The sequence below is a fragment of the Rhinolophus hipposideros genome, assembly GCF_964194185.1.
Source record: "Rhinolophus hipposideros genome assembly, chromosome: 6".
Taxonomy (NCBI): domain Eukaryota; kingdom Metazoa; phylum Chordata; class Mammalia; order Chiroptera; family Rhinolophidae; genus Rhinolophus; species Rhinolophus hipposideros.
Genome location: NC_138052.1, coordinates 18,471,195 through 18,488,293, shown reverse-complemented (window position 1 = coordinate 18,488,293; position 17,099 = coordinate 18,471,195).

Here is a 17,099-nt window from a genome sequence, read left to right as displayed (position 1 = left end):
ACATTTCGGAGAGACAAAACGATGTTTTGGGCCATATTATCATTGGTGATGAAACATGAGTGTACCAATACAACCCTGAAACAAAGCAAGCATCAAAGTGCATAGTGAAAGTCAGCCAATTCTCCACGACCAAAAAAGTTCCATCAGTCCAAATCAAGGGTCAAAACGATGATGCTAAACTTTTTTTATATCAGAGGGATGATTCATTATGAATTAGTACCAACGGACAAACAGTTAACTAAGTTTACTATTTGGAAGTGTTGAAAAGGCTGTATGGAAAAGTTAGATGAAAATTACCTGACCTTTTCACCAACAATTCATGGCTCTTGCATCACTACAATGCACCAGCACTCTTGACACTGTCTGTGAGGGAGTTTTTAGCCAGTAAAGAAATAACTGTATTGGAGCACCCTCCCTACTCACCTGATCTGGCCCCCAATGACTTCTTTCTTTATCTGTAGATAAAGGAAATATTGAAAAGAAGACATTTTGATGATATTCAGGACATCAAGGGTAATACGATGACAGCTCTGATGGCCATTCCAGAAAAAGAGTTCCAAAATTGCTTTGAAGAGTGGACTAGGTCCTGGCATTGGTGCATATCTTCCCAAGGGGAGTACTTGGAAAGCTACAGTAGTGATATTCAGCAAAGCATTTCTTATGCACCCATCTGAGGAGATGCAAATGATATTTATTGAGGCTCCTTTGAAGATGGTGAAATTCTATGCAAAAGAGCACTTTTTCTAGGATGAGTTTGTGAACTTAATTGTCAGACCTCATAACATATTATAAGGCACCATAAGAATTAAATGATAAATAGATTTTTTTTAATTTTTAAAATATATTTAAAAAATTTTCAATACCAGTTAACATAGAATATTGTATTAAGCTCAGGTGTACAATACAGTCATTAGACATTTATATAACCTAAGAAGTAATCACGCTGATAAATCTAGGACCTATCTGACACTATACATAATTATTACAATATTGATATTCCCTATGCTGTACTTTACATCCCCAAAACTATTTTGTAAACACCAATTTGTATTTCTGAATCCTTTCCCCTTTCTCACCCATCTTTCCAATCCCCCTCTCATCTGGCAACCTTAAAATGTTCTCTGTATCTATGAATTTGTTTCTGTTTTGTTTGTTCATTTTTTTTTTAATTCCACATATAAGTGACATCATATGGCATTTGTCTTTCTCTGTTAGACTTACTCCACTCAACACAGTACCTACAAGGTCCATCCATGTTGTTGCAGATGGCAAGATTTCATTTTTTGTTTATGAGTGAATAATATTCCATTGTATATACACAGGGGAGAGGCGGAGGCCAAAAAAATGTATATAAGTGGACACTTTGCTCAACGTTGCTCAAACAGTAATTCACCATAATCAGAAATGTCTGGACGCTGATAGTAACCACTCTGAGCACCTCTTGTCATTGCAGAAGTCAAACATGACTTGTACTGTCTTTTGTTATTGGTATGTATTGAGTATTACAATTTTAATATAGTTTTCCTTTCTTAAAATGTGTATACATTTTGGGGGCACCTTCTGTCCCACCTCCTCTTTAGCCATTCCTCCATTGATGAACAGCCATGGTGCCTCCATATCTTGGCTATTGTAAACAATGCTGCAATGAATACATGGATGTACATGTCCCTTCAAAGTAGTATTTTGGGTACAGAAGTGAGATTACTGGATGCTTCTTTGTCTTTTGTTATAGCCTTTGTTTTAAAGGTTTTTTTGTCTGGTATAAGTATAGCTACCCTAGCGTTTTGTGTGTTTGTTGGTTTGTTTCCATTTTCATGAAATATCTTTCTCCATCCCTTCACTTTTGGTCTGTTGCATCTTTAGATCTGAAGTCAGTCTCTTGCAGGCAGCATATATAAGGGTCTTGTTTTTTCATCCATTCAACCACAATATATGCTTTGATTGGAGCATTTAATCCATTTATATTTTAAGTAGTTGTTAATAGATATGTAGTTATGGACAGTTTATCTCTCTCTCTTTTTGTTTTTGTTTTTTGGTTTTTTGTCTTAAGGAAGTCCCTCTAACATTCCTTGTAATACTGGATTAGTGACAACGAACTCCTTTAGCTTTTTCTTGTCTGGGAAGCTCTTCATCTGTCCTTTAATTCTAAATGATAGCTTTGCTGGGTAGAATAATCTATGTTACAACCTAGATTGTAACCAAGGACCTCTTGGTCCTTGCTTTTTTATCACTTTGAGTATTTCATGCCAATCGCTTCTGGCCAGCAAAGTTTTTGTTGAGAAATCAGCTGACAGTCAATGGGAGCTCCCTTGTAGGTAACTAACTGCCTTTCTCTTGCTGCTTTTTAAGATCTCTCTTTGTCTTTAACCTTTGGCATTTTAATTATGATGTGTCTGGATGTGTGCCTCTTTGGGTTCATCTTGTTTGGGACTCTCTGCACTTCCTGGGATTGTATGTCTATTTCCTTCTCCAGGTTAGGGAAGTTTTTCATCATTATTTCTTCAAATAGGTTTTCAATTCCTTGCTCTCTCACTTCTTCTGGAACCCCTATGATGCAAATGTTTGTCCCCTTGATGTTGTCCCAGATGCTCTTTTTTGGGGATTCTTTTTTCTTTTTGCGCTTCTGATTGCATGTTTTCTGCTATTTTTCTTCTAAATCACTGATTCAATCCTCTGCTTCATCTAATCTACTGTTGATTCCCTCTAATGTTTTCTTCATTTCAGTTATTGTAGTCTTCATTTTTGACTGGTTCTTTTTTTATATTTTCTATCTCCATTTTTATGTTTCTTATCTCTTTGTTGAAGTTCTCCCAGAGATCGCTGAGCATCCTTATAACCAGTGTTTTGAACTCTACATCTGGTAGAGTCTTGTCTCTATTTTGTTTAGTTCTTTTTCAGGAGCTTTGTTCTTTCATTTGAGATATATTTTTTTTCTCCCCATTTTGTCTGCCTCCCTATTTTTATTTCTATATATTAGGTAAGGTTGCTTTTTCTCCCAATCTTAGTAGAGTGGCTTTATGTTGTAAGTGTCCTGGGGACCCAGTGGTGAAGTTTCCCTGGTCACCTGAGCCAGGTGCTCTAGCTGTGTCCCTTGTGTGGATTGTGTGTCCTCTTGTTGCAGTTGAGCTTTGGTTGCTTTTTGCACATCACTGGGAGGGACTGACCCTCAGGGTGACTGGTTGTGAGGACTGGCCATGACTACCATGGAGGAGCTGTTATGCAGGAGCTGACCCTACAGAGCAGGATTCACTTTGGCCGGGCTCTAGTGCCTGCCCACTATGTCCTTTGGGTGTGTCATCCTTGGAGGCAGCTGGGTTATGCTCTGCATCAGTCTGAAGCTGGCCACCAGGTTTGCTGGTCCCAGGGCCTCCTGGGAGCAACCTTGCCAGAGGCCAAGTTCAGCATCAGACTGTGCCCTGGAATAAGCCACAAAACAATCTGCAGATGGCTGTCACCCATGCTGGGTTTGATGGTGCGTCAGGAAGCCCACCTGTGAACCAATGCTACTTGCCACTAGTGCCAGCTTGGGGCTGCTCACCAAGAGGGCCAGGGCACACTAAAGCCAGATTCTTGTTTGGGTTTTGTGAACTTTTGAGACATTTTAGGAAAGCATGAAGCATCAGCCAACACAGGCTATTGGAAAGGCAAAGCCACTGGAAGCTGCTTGAGTGTGCCTGAAATTTGGTTAGGGCAAGGTCTCAGGGAATCACCAGCAGGGTGAACAGTGTTAGCTACATTGATGGAGACTCAAATATGGCAGCCACCTTCATCTGCACAATGGGGGGCGGGGTGCTCAACAAAGACCCAGTGGTTTCTACCAGCACTTTTGTATGTAAGAAAGCTGCCCCTCCAGCACTCGCCCTGAAGCCAGACAATTCAGTTCCTCCCTGTGTGTCTCTGGTAGCTTTTGAGCTGCTGCCCCAGTGTTGGAGCTCAGGGTGAATCCATCAGTGAGTCAATTCATGTATCGGCCCCTTAAGAGGAGTACCTGGTACTGCATCAGCCCTCCATCTCACTCATCCACAATCTCCTCTGGTTTTCAAAGCCAGAATTTTGAGGACTTGTCTTCCTGGCACTAGACCCCTTGGCTGGGGAGCCTGGCATAGGGCTGGGGAACCAGGCATAGGTCTGGGACCCCTCACTCCTCCAGGTGAACTTTCACAGTGGAGATATCCCTCCTTATTTTTAACTGCCACATGGGTGTGGGACCAGCCCATTTCAAGTCTCTGCCCCTCATACTAGTCTTGAGGTGGCTTTTTCTGTATGTTCTTAGTTGTAGGACATACAGCTCAGCTAAATTTCAGGAGATTCTCAGTTATGGTGGTCCTGTAGTTTAGATGTAATTTTCATGTGGCTGTGAGAGAAAGCAAGCACAACATTTACCTACTCGGCCATCCTGACCCCTGATATACTACAAATCATAAATAGATTAAAGCAGGGGTTGGGGAGGGGTAACAACCAAGTAGAAAATGTCTGCTTGCCATCACAAGCTCCTCTGTACTATTACTTCGATAAACATTTTAAAAAATATCTCTGAGAAGATAAATTTAAATTATTGTTCACTTTTATGTTCTCACTGCCTTACACACAGTAACTTTTCAATAACTGTTTTTTAATTAATTAAGGAAATGTCCCAAATAAGAGCAATTGTTTGGTGAGCACCCAGCTACCATGTTACAAATCTGTGCTTCACCTTGGAGCTGAAACCCTGGACTTTCTTAAATGAGATGATTGCCTGTATGTTCATCTCTGGACTCTCAGTCTAGGCCTAGCCTCTAACAAATCTAGAAGAGTAATTTTGAATGCTCTGTCAACTTGAAATTTCAACATCAAAAGAGCATCTCTTCTTGCTGATCAAGTCACACAGCTGCACAATATCCCATAGAGGAAGTCCCATGACTTTTTCTGGGTGTGGGTGGACCAAGTAGCCAGCTGGAGGGTAGCATGTACTCTCAACATGAGTAATCCACCTACACGGACATCTTTATGGGAGAGTCAAAGGAAACAGTTGTTATCTGGAGCTGTCTCGCAACTTCACCTGGTGGTCTAAAGCCTAGAGATAATCAAATGTCTACAATAGATTATAGCACAGACCAGCTGACTCTACATACTCTGCCCTGGTCCCCCACATATCCATAGGCAGTGACCACAGAACTTTCTCAATAAGTGATTTTCCTGAGGATCTCCAGGGAAAGAACTTTTCATGGTGATGGAATGTTCTCAAAAAGCACAGTGGGAAAATGCCCTTTAGGACCAATAAACTCCTGAAAAGTCACATCCTTATGTTGCCCTTTGATGATTCTAAGAGGCCTTTAAGTTATAAACAAGTCTTCTGCCATAGTGATTTGCAATATATTTGGGGCAGGAGTTATTTAAATATTAAAATTTTAAATTTAAGTGGTTATAAAAAATGGTTTTGCAATGATCGTATAACTATTGACATTGGGTGTGCTTGTTTTGGTTAAAAGTGTGCACTGCGCAAATAAATGTTCTAAGTATTTGGGTTGCATTAGTTGTTTTAAAAAATAAGTGAAAAAGCACTGGTTTGATTGATTTCCTCTGGGGTATCCTTGGAATGGAGGTCACCATCTGTCCACGAGGTCCACCCCTGCTTCACTGCCCCAAAAGAGTCACTGGTCCTGAGCAAAATGGACTAGAAGTAGATCCTTCCAGGCTGTCCGTGAAGAGACATAAACTGTATGTTCTGCTTCACGTGAAGTGGAGCCAGACACCAAGTCCTCTGGAGCAGCCAGGCCATGTTTCTGCTGCAGGAAGTTCCAGTTGGTGGCACTACTGGGAGTAGTTCTATCCCCTCCTGCCCTCCCTGTCCTCCTCCCCAACTCACCCAAAGCTGCTCAGAGGCTCTAGAGGTGGTGGCAGCAAAGCTTGCGTGAGAGCAAATTCACTATTCCCACTGTGCATTCTTTGCCATCACCAAAGAACGACTTTGAGAGAACCACTAGGTGAAAAAGAAGCCCAGGCAGGCAAAACCTGTGACCACAGATTCAAGCTGTAGTCTACTTCTTGTCCCAAATTTCTGTTGCAGTAATCACAGCACTGCCTCCAGTTGTTTGCCAAGTAGGAGTTGCCAGATACTATGCTTTGTGACTTGGCTTTGCTATTGTGTCATGACACACCAATGATGAGCCTAAAGGACCCTACAGAGAACCAAGGATGTCCAGGCAGACTGGGAAAGTCTGTCCTGCCGAATTGCCAATATGGGTCATCTCCAGCAGGCCTCACGTGTCTCAGTCAACTTTAGCCAAAGACTGAAACCCAGCATCATTGAGGTACTGCGGTTTATATGATCTCCCTCATTTTTAAGGTGTTCCAGTTAAGGTATCATGTGACACCAAGGTGAGGACTCCAGTCATGATCCTAGAAATCACAGACCCTTTGTCACTCAAGGGACATATGCCAACAGCAATGTGACATCTGTTTATTGATCAGTATCGCAGGCGTCTCTCCTGGGGTGAGAGGACAACGAGTCATTTGAATTACCTCCTTTCCAGTCTTTCTCTTTCCATCTGTACTTCCTGAAGTCTCCCAGAGCCACAAAGAGGAAAGCCCATAATGGTTTGGGGGTTACCACAATCACTGCTGTTTCCCCAGCACTATAATACAGATTCAATTTCAAAGAATGAGTAGTCCTTGTTGGTTAATGTTGGCAAAGTGGAGGAAGCAAGGAAAGAAGTAGAGATGGTTGCAAAAGGCACACGAACTAACCCCTAATTCTGGATTAGGCAGCTATTTATCACAGTAATTTATAGTGGAGCTGTTCCTGCATCGTTTTCACTGCAATAATGAGCCATTTGTGGAAGACTCCACAATGTGTGCTTGCTTTATTGCCATACAGCCCAGCAAGAAGATCCTTAGAACATTCTCTCAACAGACAGAAGATGTCCCTCCACATCTGGGACACCAAAACCCTGAAATGTCCAAGTTTCCTTCTTACATGGACTCAGGCCGTAAACTGTAGTGGGTCTGCCTCACCACCAGAGGGTGCCCTGTGGTCATTTTTCCCTCTCAGCTCCAGGTTGGACATCCCTCCTGAGTTTGGACAGAACCGAGTATCAAGTGCATCACACAAATTAACACTAAGGGCTTTTTGATTTTTGTTTCCTTAAGAATGCCTCTTGGGATGATGTCAGATTTTGACCATACATAATTATTTTGTTTGGGGCAATGTCCTTTGATCCATGCTATTGTGAATCCTAACCGAGGAATAAATCTGAATGTGTGCTTTCATTACAACAGCTGCTCATGCCTGCAAACTACTTATTTCAAAATAACATACTATTCAAATCTCCATGATTCCAGGATGCAGGGGACAAGGGGAGAGAAGAGAATCTCTTACCAGCCCATCATGGCTCTCGTTTGGACAAGATGGCCATTGCTAGAGATTCTGCCCCCCCACCCTTCCCCCCAATATCCTATCTGCTCTTCTATCACAGGTCTTCCCACCCATCTTCTTCCAATGGGAAGATAATGGTGACTAACGTGCTAAGTCACAGACAGCTTTCAGCTGCCTTAACAGAATGAATAGGTGTGATCATTCCTGTGACAGAAAGCTCAATTTACAAGCTGGGTGGCTATAGCTCCAGTGGTTCTATAGCCATGGACCTTAATTTTCTCCGTGTAAAATTTACTGGTTCATCAGAAAGGATGACTGTTTCCCTCCCTTCTCTTCCCATCCATCATTTTCTTCTTTGACCTCTCTCCAAAGCTTCCCAAATCACAATAGCAACCACTTGGATAGTGTGTTCAGACATAGTTCTTCCTATTTTTCACATTTCCACTGCATTGTCTTATTGGCATCTCATAGTACAGAGTTGAGGTGAGTAGAGAAGGTATCAATGAACTTCTCCAATTTTCCCAAACAAAATCATTTGGTCTGTTCTGTGTTCCTATACATTACACATCCCTTTATGACAGATTTTTTTTTCTTGCTGTATTGTAACTGCTTCTTTACCAACTTTTATTACTGTGTGCTCCCCTAAGTCAGGGACCAGAGTTGTCTTACCAGCTTTTTATCTCAAAGCTTTGCAAAGTTCTTGACACATGGTGAGTACTTAATAAATGTTTGTTTGTTTAAGTTACTATACCATTTCACAAATAAGATAATCAAGTCACCCAGAGGGCTAAGTGGTACCACAGCCTACATCCACTGCTGGAAGTGAGTAAAGGAAGGACATGGGATAGTATATACGTGGTTTAACTAAAGGAATAAACAATCAATGAGAAAATAAGTGTTGAATTCTGACGCTGGAACAAGTATCCTGATAAATGCAAAAGATAAAATAACAAGACATGATCAAAGTCTTCGAAGCCCATCCAGTAACCGGTGGGGTCCTTTAACTTCTTGCATTTCAGTTTCACCTTATTCAGGATGAGCAGTTTGGAAGATAAGATCTATAAATGACTTATTTGGCTCTAACATTCTATGGCCTCATCAATGTTCTCTCTGCGGAGATGCGACATATGCCTTCGCAGAGATATACTGCACACGAACTAACAACACACGTGTAATACAGGAATAACAAAACAATATTTCATATCATCAAGTAGAATCAAGGTGGAAAGAACAGTCCATAAAGATATATGTACTCCGATGCTCATTGCAGTTTTATTTACGGTAGCCAAGACGTGGAAACATCCAGTCAATACATGTTTGAATAAAGAAGATGTGGTATATATACACAATGGAATTCTATTCAGGGGTAAGAAAAGATGAAACAGTGTCATTTACAACAACACAGACGGATCTTGAGATTATAATGCTAAGCGAAATCAGTCAGACAGAAAAAGTTGCGAACCATATGATTTCATTGATATGTGATCTATAAAACTGAAAACAACAAATGAACAAGACAAATGAGAAACAAAAACTCACAGACACAGACAATAGTTTAGTGGTTGCCTGAGGGTAAGGGGGGAGAGGGTGGGTAGGTGAAGGTAAATGGGGATCAAATATATGTTAATAGAAGGAGAACTGACTCGGGTGGTGAACATATAATGTGATATATATGTAGATGATATATTATTGAATTGTACACCTGAAACCTACGTAACTTTACTAACCATTGTCATCATTTAATTGAAAAAAAAAAAAAAAAACAGTCCAGACACACTGAGAAAAGCCTAGAGGAAGAGAGATCTTGGAGAACAGAAGAGTTCAAAAGGCTTTATGCAAGTGGTCCTAGCACTGAGCCTGAAGTTCAAATGTATATAGTCAGGAGTAACTGAAGAAGGGAGGTAAATGAATCGAGTGGGGAAGCACAAAGTATGTGCATTCAGAGGACAATAGTATTAGGAAGCAGGGTAACTGCTTTTCCCATGGTCAATGCCTGTTTATGAAAAGGAGGTTTGTGTTTAAAAAATAAATAAAGGCCTGTCTCTACTTCAGTCAATGTCTTTTCCATTCTCATCTGAACTCACTCCCATTTTATCTTCCTGCTGCCAAACCCCCAATCTAAATCACGTTTACCCTATCAGTCTCACATTATTGTGAACTTTTAGTTCCTGGCAAAAATCTTAATTATACAAGACTGAGAGGTCTTTGAGAGCAAGACTTGTATGTGTTTTGTTCACTGCTGAATCCCCTGCAACTGGAATATACTAAGTGTTCAATAAATGTGCAATAAATTAATCAATGAAAATCAGCAAAATTTGGAAAGTGGGTCCACATAACGGCAGGGCTGCTTTCCAGGCCCCAGTTGCTGTGGCTGCCTTAACAGTTTAACCCAAAGGCAAGTAAGGACATGTGACAGGTGCAAACACAGCACAGGCTGAAGACCTGGACCTGCGCCGGCAGTTTGAGAAATAAAACCACGAAGTTTCATCAGCCACCCCTGCCTTTGACGTTCTACTCCACATCCCCTCCCCGTTTCCTCTCCCTCAAAACAGAAGACACACTTCTTTCCAAACAAATTTCTCCTGATGGGCTTCAGACCCCTTCCAGCCTCCCACATGCATCAATTCAAGCATCCTATCACCAAAACTCAGCCTCATAATGAATGGCTTTGTCTGTACACATCAGAACCACACAGCAGTCCTGTGACCCATGCCCCCACCTGCAAGTCCCTGGGGCTATTTCTGTTTTGAAAGAGCTGAAGCCAACTCAGTCTCAGAAAGAATAGGTAACCTCTTGAAGGTCACACAGCTAAAAACCCATACAAGGGGCTCTAAAGAGAAAAGCTCTTTATCATAACACCAATTAATATTTACTGCTTGCCATAAACCAGGCATTCTGCTAAATGCTTCCGTGCATTTTCCCTGCTAATCTTTACAACGGTGAGACAGATACATTAGTAATCCTACTTTACAGTAAGATCTGAATCACAGATTAGTTATGCGTACATAACTAGACCAAAGCCACTCAGCTTGAAGTCACAAGGTCTGGATTCTCACTCAGGACCAAATCAGACCCCATGGCCTCAACTCTTTCCCCTATACATTCATCACAGGACTAGTGGGATGATTTTTTCCATCTCCTAGATTCTTATTCATTCAATTATGAACTCTCTAGGCAATAAGGTGGGAGAATTGACCCATGATTCATGAAAAGTGTTTCCCAGTAGGACTTACCCAGAGGGCTCTTTCTTCAAAAAAATTACAAATTCAGTCTCCAGTGTCCCATATCCACCCTCCCCACTTTTCCAAGCACCCCTTCTCTCTTGCTCTCCCATTCATATCAAAGCCTGGACCCTCCACGACCCCACAGCAGCCCCAACCCAGATCCTCCCTCCTTGAGCCCAAACTCCTAATTGCTTCACCACCAAATGAACTCAGCTAGTTTTCTGGGAGGAATGCATCTGACAAACCCAGAGCCTGTAACGAGCACACACCTACTACATGTATGGGGCATCCCTTTAAAAGTTAATCACATCTAATTACAGCCAAGTCTGCAGAGGCCAGTTCCGTCAATTCTGTAGTAAAGTCTTGTGTTTGGTTCTGCAATATGATCATCTGGTCTAGGAATACCATTTCTGCTGCCCTCGGAGTGACACAGCTTTTATAGCCCTGGGGGTACCCTCCAGTGGGGGCTGATATACAGTGGTACCTCGGTTTTCGAACATCTCCGTTGACGATCATTTCGATGTAGGAACGCCATAAATTTTATGGATCTATGGCATCATTAGATAGTAAAATTCATGCTAAATTTTCAGTTTTAGGGGCTGATTTTAAAGGTCTGGAATGGATTAATCCATTTTGCATTACTTTCTATGGGGGAATCGTGCCTCGGTTTTCAAACGTTTCAGAACTCGAGCAGACTTCCGGAAAGGATTACGTTCGAAAACCGAGGTACTGCTGTACTTCCCTTTGAACACAGAGCAACCTCAAAAGGGACAAGAAGGCCTGGAACAGGCAGGATGTTCAGGTCCTTGACTCTGCCAGCACCAGCACTCCGCAACTGGGAGCTTAGGTACAGCTACCATATACTGAGCACCTACTATGTGCCTACCTACTTATTTTCACTTGATCCTTAAAATCACTCCATGAAGTTGCACTGTCCCAAGTTTACAGGTATAGAAAATAAGACCCAGAGAGATCAAATAAATTCCCACCAGGTATAAAGGATTTAGGGGTCCAGCTTTGCCTGACCCTAAAACTTTGAATATTTGCCACCACACTAAGCTGCCTCATCCACTGTCTGTACAAGACTTTAGATTTTGCAAAGCAAAACCCAGCTCTTCCCTTTCCAAGCAATGCTGGCTGGAAGATCAATCAGAGGAACTGTTTATGGTCAGCAGATATAGAGAGTGCATGTGACACACAAGCAAACATTTGGATTCTAATCTGCAATTAGAGTTCTGCTCCCAGCTCCAAGATTTCTTACTCTATAATTGTGCCCACAAATCCAGTTTGATTTTCTGTTCTGCTCATTTATTCTTTGCATGAGAATTGTTCAGATTCGTTGGACCAACCAAACTTATAAATGGCAAATTAAACCAGAAGGGAATGTGCTGCAAGCAAGCAATATTGATCAAGTCGAGACGACGCAGAGCACGGAGCAGGTCTTTTGATGTATGGCCAAAATTTCCGAGACTATTGACAATTTTCTCTAAGGCCTTTTAATAATCGCATGTCTGCTTTGGCTTTTGAATTGCCTAACCTTTGGGTGGTGAAATCACAGAATGTTATTTTAATTTCTTTATAATGGACTAGAGTTCACTTCAAATAAATACGTCCCCTGAGTGCCCACAGTAAGAGGTAGGAAGGGTCAAGGAGTGGTCTCACTTCCACACAGACCCCAAAGAGCCTGAACTTCACTCTCCACAAGGCTTCTGGGCTTGCTGCTCTTGTCTCTAACCCTGAGTTGTCAAAATGTGGTCCCCAGATCAGCAGCGTCGGCCACACCTGGGAAATTGTTAGAAATGCCAGTTCTCAGGCCCTTACTCAGACCAACACTATGTCCACCTCACCTGAAACAGTGGCCTCCCCATACTAGTCACTCAATAAACACCTGTTTATTGAGTAAATAACATGGGGAGAGGGAACTGAAGAGGAATGAGTATCACGATGAGCCAAATGGATGCTGAACGCCGTCTACTTCACATTTGTCCAGGGATGGCTTCCATTCCCCAGCATAGTGGTTCTCTAACTTGAGCCTGCCTCTGAGTCATCTGAAAACACAGACTTCTGGGCTCCACCCCCGAGTTTCTGATTCAGCAGGTCTGGGCTCAGGGCCAGGAATGTGCATGTTAACAAGTTCCATGATGCTATTGGTGCTGCTGGTGCAAGGACCACATTTTGAGGCCCCTGCTCCCAAGGTGAGATTCGTACCTGTCGCCATTTTGCCTCTCTTTCTGGCCATGGGTAGTATACTTCTTTTTAAGGTCTTCCCTCAAACTTTTCAAACCTTGGCTCAAAATATTGTCTGAGGGCTGATCCAAAAACAACTAAAACCAAAACAAAAATGGATTCCTTTCCCTTTTAAGGAACTGGTGGGATAATCCAGCAGTGATTGTCTTCATTCAGGAAACAGAAAAGCAAGGATGTTAGGAATTCATGGTCAACTTTTCCTGCTGAGCAGGTAGAGGACATGCATTGTGAAGATCTGGTTCCTTTGGGGAAGGTTGCTGTCTCTGGTAGCCTTTAGAGTTTGCCCAGCCACGAGATGGCAGCACTGAGTTGGTGTTCTCAGGAAAAGTAATGCTGGGCCTTCAGACGCCCCTTCCTCTCAGGGTGACTACCCAGAGCCCAACAGCAAGCAATGGACTGATACATTTGATGGAACCAAAACAGCTACAGCTTTGCCTCCCAGGTATTGAAGAAATGCTTCAGCTAGCAAATGCAGACTCTGGAGCAGAGACCCAAAATGGGGTTGCATGCATTCCATTCAGCCTCTGAAAATAAAGCCACAATTTCCCACACTCGAATTAGGAAACACAGGGCCACTGACTCTTCTTACATTACCAAGAAGACAATGGGGCAGAATAATAACTTGGCAGATCCCCCAAAACATCTAGGATATGTAGCCACCTTAGTTACAAGGCAAATGATGGTGACCTAAAGTACATATACATTGAAAGATGCATTAAAATTGTTAAATCCCAAACAAATGGAAAGGTGTCCCAAAGTCTGTTCTCTCACGGTTAGCCAAAGCATGATGTCCTATAAGTAACAGGCATCGTTTTTCCAGGTCAAAAATCGGGATTCATGGATTGTGAGCTGTAAGAGTACTTAGCAATAAACTTATATGAAAGGAAGAGACTCCCAGCACATCCAGAATGTATGGTGACCACAATGAGAGTAAAACTTCAGAAAATGCAATTCTTGCTTCTCTATTCCAACCTCCCACCACTGTCATCCCCCCCACACCCACATACCGGGCTTGGTCTAAATTGAAATAGGTGAGAAGACTTTTTCTTTGCCAGCATGCTTTCCACCCAAATGTCTCAGAAGCAGTCACTGAGGATCCACATACTTCTAATGAAAATGTGTTTTTGTGCTGGAATTCTATAGATAATGACTTCCATTTTCCTTGGACCCGGAGACAGAATCCCTAAACTTTGTAAGGCGCTTTCTTTTACTAGATACGTTGTTTCCACACTTGGTTTATCATCAGAATAAACTGCCAAGTTTTGTTTGATGTTTTGTTTTGCTTTAAAGTACAGAGTCCATGTCACAGTCCACCCTACCGAGTTAAAACCTTGGAGAGGAGGTGTTAAAGCTGGAAAGCAGCACTGGTTTCTAACATGTATGTAGGAATAGTAATCCAACGGAGGGAGTCCCAATGATCAGGCAGGTATAGGAATGGCCGCATCAGGGAACACAGCTTTTTGGGCCTCAGAGACTGTTCTCCTCATCATATTCACCATGTCTTGTGGGGCCAGTAGGAAGTAAAAATTGTAAGTGTCTAGCATCTTTTTACAGAGGCAGGGCAGAAAGGGTCTTGCCCGGCATCTGGGAGAAACATGTTGGAGGGTTCCAGCTCAGGTACTTTAACCCAGTTCTAATCCATTCTCATCTGTCCTTAGAAGTTTCTCACTTTCTGAGGGCTTTGTAGACTCAGTTTACCAAATATAGTGAGGCATGGCATTCAAAAGCCGAGAAAATGCTCTGTTCCTCCAGTCTGCTGGGTCTTCCTGGAGGCCTTGTAATCCATCCCAGAATTCTGGCAAAGCACCACGGAAAGGAAATGAGTACAAACAAAGACATATGAGAATAGGGTCAAGTTGTTGGGACTCTTTGAACGGAAGCATCAAAGACTCAGGGAGGAGTTCATCACGTCTCTCTGAACACTGGGGGCTCTTTGAGCAGGGCCCCGAGGCAGCTGGTGGAGGGCAAAGCAGCCCCCCCAGCACTCACGCCCACGCGGAACATCTGTTTACACCCATGGACGTGCAGGGAGCTTTGTTTTTACTAACTGTGAAGAAAGAGGGCAATTGGTCTGGGTAGGGCTGGGAGACGAGAGGAAAACGGAAGGTTTGTGGTGGCACCTGTCTCCCAGTCAGCCCTAAAGTTTGAGTCTCTGTAAAGATATTGGTCAGACAGTGAACACTTTGCTCTCATTGAAAGGACTTTATAAAAGTTTTGGCAAAGCAGATCTGCTCCCGAGTCCATGTAGCACAAAGTTGGGTGGGAGACATGTCTTAAGTTCAATCAGAGAAGAACCACTGTGAGTGATATGGAATGAGGCATTTTATTACAGGGGTTATACCTCACCAGCTGTGGGTGGCGGAACAGCGTTCTATGCAGGATGTTGCTTCTGTATCTGCTGTTAAACTTGAAGTTGCTAGACATCAGCTAGACTGTCATTCAAGAAAAATAAAAGCTGGGTGTGGACAAGAGCAAAGACGAACAGGAACCCACAAGGATGACATGGGACCCACATCGGTCTCCCACTACCTCCAGCCTCAATGCCCTGGATGATCTGTAGGAGATACTGGCTCCCTTCACCACAAAGCTGCACACACACATATGGCCAAAGACTCATAGGAACAGAAGATCTAGTGGGAACAGTCCCAAACAGATAGCAAATTAGTGACAAACATGGATGAGCTGCCACGGAGCCCACACTGACCATCAGAATGAAAAACAAGGCTGCTGCTTCACTCTTGCCTTCCAAGTCTCACGCAAAATATCTCTTGTGAGCAATGCTACCTGAATCTATAGAGAAAAGGGAGTTCTGTGAAAGGTGGTTCATGCTTAGCTAGACGGACACAAGGCAGAGGCATGACAAGCCCTTCTCCCTCCTCCAGCACCTGAGGCTGGTGGCGTTGGACACAACCAGTGTTTTCTTAAGTTTGGTGTGAACCCTTGAATTCTCCCAGGAGGCAGAGCTCTAACACAGAAACGGGAAATTAATGCAGCTTCTTGGGTCAGCTTTCTGGGCAGTAGATGTCAAAAGTGTGTCTTGGGAAGGAAAGGGAGCACACGGCAGACTGTTTGTGAGCATTCACTACATGAAAGTCCATTTGGAGACTTCCCCAGATAACTGAGGCACACTTTGAGCAGGTAGGGGGTTCGGAAGTGATACCATTGCAATTTGCACATAAATGGAGATGTGACCTCATTTAATATTCAGGGATGGGATGTTTGGACAAGCTGGTTACACAAGTGGCATGTTATAATGAAAATTTCATGAATTCATAGAGCTGGAAAGGAATCTGAGAGTCACTACCTGCCTCTCCTTCCCAGACCTCTCCTCTCCGTGAGCTTCCCATGTTTCTGTCATGCCAAGCTACCTGTCGGTCTTTAAACACATCACATGGTTATATGCTTTGGAACCTTTGCATTTGGTAAAGCCTCAATGTGGAAAGCTCTCTACCCCTCCAGCCCTTCCTCCCCTCTTCCCTGAATAACAGATTCAAATTCCAAATCTCAGGCATCTTCTCTTCCCTGACCTCCAGATAATGTCAGCTAAGGGACTCTCCCGTGTACTGTCGACTGAACTTACCTGAACTTACCTCCTACAAGGCATGTCTATTACTCTATTTTTAAAGGAATTCCTTGAGTTTTAATTGACCAACAGTAAACCTCACATATTTAAAGTAAACAATTTGATGTTTTGACATAGGTATACACCACAATCCAGATAATAAACAAATTTATCATCCCTAAAGTTTCTGTATGCTCCTTTGTCATTCCTCTCCCTCACTTCCCCGACTCCATCCCCAGGAAACCTCTGATCTGTTTTCTATCACTCTAGATTACTTTGCATTTTATTTTTGGAGTTTTATTTAACAAAATCATACAGCATGTACTCCTTTGGCCTGTCTCCTTCCATACCCAGCATAATCATTCTGAGATTCATCCATCTTGTGTGTACTAATAGTTCAAACCTTTTCATTGCTGAGTAGAATTCCATTGTAGGGATGTTCTGCAGTTAGTTTATCTATTCACCTGTTATGGCTATTTGGGTGGTTTTCATTTGGGGGTTATTAGAATAACACTTCTGTGATCATTCATATACAAATCTCTATATGGAAAGATATTTCCTTTTCTCTTGGGTAAATATCTAAGAGTGAAACAGCAGATGTATGGTCAGAGTATGTATAATTATGTAAGAACTGCCTGAATGTTTTCCGAAGTGGATGTACCATGTTACCTTCCTCTCAGAGTGTATGAGAGTTCCACACCAATTTCTCCAC